The sequence below is a fragment of the Nelumbo nucifera genome, chromosome 2 (genome assembly GCF_055504915.1).
Source record: "Nelumbo nucifera cultivar China Antique chromosome 2, China Antique-T2T, whole genome shotgun sequence".
Classification (NCBI taxonomy): Eukaryota; Viridiplantae; Streptophyta; class Magnoliopsida; order Proteales; family Nelumbonaceae; genus Nelumbo; species Nelumbo nucifera.
In genome coordinates, this window is record NC_142650.1 from 34,506,040 (window position 1) to 34,511,234 (window position 5,195).

Genomic DNA, 5,195 nt, shown 5'->3' on the forward strand with positions numbered 1-5,195 from the left:
ACCCAGCAATACACAAACACTCTTGGACACAACACAGCAGAATGTATATACCAGATCATTGAAATACAAAATGCCCTATGCCCTTTTCCTCTTGGAAAGGGCAGGCTCCATCCATCGTGCAATAAATAGCCAACAGTAAAGCTTGTGTTGGGTTTGGTAAGAGGGGAAACATAAAGGTGAGTGCAATTTATTAAGAAATTTCACAACGTGTGAATCCAACACCTTAGACTTCACAATCTATATACTACTATTAAAAGTGTGAATAAGAGTGGAATCTTGTTTGACTAAAATACCCCAGTTTTTAAATTTGGTCACTCTTTAATCGTAAGGACTGCAATGTAATTTGAGTGACCATTTTTGTTCTCATTCAATTCCCTCTTATTAAGTCTTATATTTAGGACATTAGCTCCATTCTTTCATTGAATGCTATATTAATTGACCATATTAAAGAAAAATAAGTGCGGCAAAGAATAATTGTTTTTAACTTTTTTTATTGATAATAGAAGTAAAATACAAATTTAAAATCAACCCAAAATGGAGTTGTTTTCTTATTTGGTGGCAACTCAGCTATTCAAACTTTTGGTTAAATGTGTTAACCCTTGATGTCATAATTAAATAATAATAAAAATTAAAAAATATGAAAACATACAAAAGTATAAAATATGCAAAAAAAATGTAGAAAACATTTTTGGCACATTTCTAATATCGTATATTCATCATATTAAACAAAAATAAGAGTGACAAATACAAATATTTTTATAAATATGAAAACATAAAAAAATGTAGGAAATTTTGGAAACACATTATTTATTATCATCATCATAAAAAATTGCCACGTGTAAAGCACATGAATGCTTACTAGTTTAAGAAAATGGTTTAAAATTTCCTAGCGAAGGCTTAATCATGATTCTTATACCTTATACGCTCAATTGCCATTTTAACATTAGTAAGTGTGCACAATTTGTGCATGGCAATTTTTTATGATGGTGATGATGATGATGATGACCATAGTAAATAATATGTTTCCATTTTTTTAATTTTCTATATATCTATGTTTATAAAAATAATTTTTATTTATTTAATATAAAGAATATACAATAGTAGAGAAGTGGCCAAATGTTTTTTATAATGCCTTAAATACAAGACTTAACGAGAGGAGAGAAGTGGTTGCTCGAATTATATTTTTGTCCTTTGCAATTAGAGAGGGACTAAATTCAAAAATTGGGGTATTTTAGACAAACAAAAGTTCCACACTCTCATTCACACTGTGGTTGTTCAAATTATATTTCTGTTAAATGCAATTAGAAAGAAACTAAATTCAAAAATTGTGATATTTTAGTCAAACAAAAGTTTTACACTTTTAATAGTAGTATAGATATAGATTTTATCCAACTTGATAGAGTTCAAATGGACATATTCTCCCACCATCTTACCACAAAAGGATTATCCTATTATCTTCTGCCTTAAAAAAGCATATTTTTTCAGGTTAAGAGGGTATATTGTCAAAGATCAAACATGCAGAAAATAAGCTATCAACCACTCAAGTTTTAATGTAACGAAAGATTTTCTTTTTCAAAATAAAACTTCCCGTATACCCTTCCTCCCAATTGTCCAATCACCAGAGGTGCTCTTTTATTTTTATTTTTAGTTTTTTTACTACAATAAGGGAAGGAACTAAACAAGCCTACATGATCATCCCAAATAATCTTCAAGCATTATCTGCATGAGCCAATGAGAGAAACTAACTAATTTCAGATGAGCTTTAGATCTGTATGGCTCAATAGTCAATAGGAGGAGAAAAGAGAGGATGAACCCGATGATGAACCAAATTCATTTTTTTTTTAATTTCATAATATTCAAATTCACTTGCTAACCAATTTAGAAAAAAAAAACACAAATAGACTTTATTTTTTCTTTTTGAAAGCCCTAAAGCTGGTTCCGTTGCATCAAAATCCAACATTACATCAGATCCTCATTAAGAGATTACATAAAAAATTTGGAGGTCTCAACCACGTAAAACCATGATTAACCGACAAGACATGATGAGAAAGTCCATGGGCCATCTTATTACAGTCATGACTTATGTGGTGTATGGTAGATAATACAAGAAATGAAAAGAGACTTCAGCCTTTTCCATTCTGTGATGAGATGGTGAATGAAATCCCATTCCTGCTGATTTGAATTCCCTTTCCCATTTCTGTCTGAACCAAACAAACCAAGGAATAGACCATTCTGATTCCAAGTCCAATTCCGGCTGCAAACCAAACGGACCCTTAGTAATTCCAAGTGAACTAGCAAGAGCAAGTCTTTCAACAAAGGCCAGGCACTCAGTTTCCTCCACTTAGCTGCTGCTTCTCCATCAACGTTTACTTCCAAAAAAAAAGTTATTCCCTAGTTTCTCCCCCCATTTTTATTGAGTATGTTGCCGACTATGATCCACATAAGTGTCAGGCACTGATGTTATAATATTCCCACTAGGGATGGCAATTTTGTGAGAAGTTCAGGGTATCCTACCCATCCTGACCCTAATAGGACCCATTTATCAAAACCTTATAAGGTTTGGGATTTTAGATTAAAATCATATAGGATTTTGGACATGACAATTTACTTATGTGATGTACAAATGGATGCAAGATCTATTGAAAAATGCAAAGAATATTGAAGATGCAATTAAAGAAATGTATTCAGATTTTGGATATTCTTTAGATATGTATAGATACGACGAAAAATTTAAGATACACATGAATACGCCATGAAAATTCAAATATATATTAAATATATATAAATTTTATGTAATTTACAACTCTAATAACTCACACAAGAAACATGAATTTTAATAGTTTGACTTTATGTGAAGTATAATTTCACCATAAAAATGGGATGTATAAACCATCAGAATGTCCTGAGGAAACATTGATATACACATATATGCATAAATTAACAAACTAATAATATAAATCTCATTAATGATCATATGAAAGGTTACAAAATTTAAAATAAAACAAAATTTAATAAATAACGTTGTTATGTGTAGTATAAAAATTACATTCTCATAACCAAAAAATGTCTTTTAAATGGATAATTGAGATTATAGAGGAAAAAGCATTCAGAGCTGGTTTGATTATGGAATTTATGGCTCGAGACATAAGTATTTGCAAATGAATATTTTCTATACTTCAATGCGCATGAATATAATATGATTGCTTGTCAACAGTAATTTAATGAAATGTCATGGAGTGGTTTAGTGGTTAAAATTCTTATGTTTTAATTAAACAATCTGAGTTCAAATCTATCTAACATCTTATTTTTATACAATAATGATTTTAAATAAAATTAAATGGAATTAATTGAGTTAATTATGAGATGAAGATGATTAATGAAGTTAATTAATGTTATAAGTGGTGTATTAAATAAGGCTAGTTATGGAGTTAATTATGATAAATGAAGTGTTAAATATAGTCAATTATGGTGAGATTAATGGGTATTAATTAATGTAATTAAATTTGGATTTCAAATTTAAAAAATGATAGCAATGATAGGATATGTCAAATAATAATCGAGTGGGACGGGTCATGGGAAGGGCAATTTTCACAGGTACCCTACCTGTTGCCATTTCTAATTCCCACCGGCTTCTTGAATCTGAGCTTGTGCTCTGCCGATGACAAACAAAAGATGGAATTGTTTTGAGAGAAGACCACTCTATTGCACTCCTTCCATATGTTCCACATCAATGTAAAATATTTGCCAGTAACAACATATCGTTGTTCCACTGGGTTGCCCTGTCATCCATTCTGAGAGCAATATCAGACCTGAACCATACTGCTTTAGCTTCTATTTTTGGATACATAATACAGTTTTAAAACTACTAGTACATATTTACTAATGTGAACCAGTCAATTTACTATGGAATGACTGAATGAGTTGAAATTAGGTCTTGTCAAGTTTAACCAACTTGAGCTTGGCTCAAACTTGAAATTTTGGCTGGGTAGATTCAGATTTAATGGATAGTTATAGTTGAGTTTCATACCAACTCCAAGCTAGGATAGCATACTTCTCTCTACTCTCTCCTGTTGTATATCTTTTTTTTCCTAAAACATTTTTATTGACAATAAAAAGGAAAGAAAAGAAAAAAAAAAGAAATAATAGAAATCTAAATAACAATAGCAGGCAATTTGACCATGCAGCTGTAGCACAGGGTCTGCAATATCAACAGATCCACTACCTATGTACTCCATTATTATCCACGGTTCGATTTGGTAGGAGACATCCATAGTACTCAGTAATATATGGAGATCAGCACTGAGATAATACTGAAATTTCCTGAAAGAAAACCAATTTAAAGTGAGAAAAATATGCAATTTCAATAAAGAAATATTTCACCGCCTAATTGAAACACACACAGAGAAGAAAAGAAGAAAACCTTTTGAATGTCTTCAATTTCATCCTCTCTGCACAAGACCAAGGGCAATGGAAGGCAACAACAAAGAGAAGGCCAGATGATACATCTTAGAGTTCAAGGAAAGATAATATTGTGTAAAAACAAATGGAAATTCAAGCCGAACAGAAGAACCACCCAAGAGAATATAATGATCATATTACACATTCATGTTCAGAAATTCTTTGAGGAAACCCCAAATCCCAAAGAATTGGCAAAAGGACCATGTGACATCAAAATTGTAATAATGATGCACCATATAGGTTATTGCCAACAAGAGAAAATATCCCTGGCTTCTAATCCTTTTATTTAGCATTTTAATTAGTTCTATCAAGAAGTTTACTAGTTAACCATTAGTTGACCAACTAGGTAGTCAGTTGAGGGATCTTCAACTGCATCACTAACTAGTCAGTAATAATCATCCCCGTCTTTTTATGTTCTTAAGATGCCTATTGATTTGCTTTGAAGCAGTGTCCGACTTGAAGATAAACTTTCAAAAGAGTAAGTTGATCCTGGTGGGGGAGGTGGTTAATATTGCTGTTTCCTGAGGTTGTAGAAGAGGTTTACTTCTAAGTTATTAGGGCACGAGTTACAGAGCAAAAGGAAATATGGGACCCTGTAGTGGAGAGGATGAGGCATAAGTTGGCTGGTTGGAAGATAGGGTATCTCTCTAAGGGGGGAAGACAGTTCTCATCCAAAGTGTTCAATCAATCAAACCTCCCAATATATTATTTATCTTTGTTTCAGGCTCCTGCTTCAG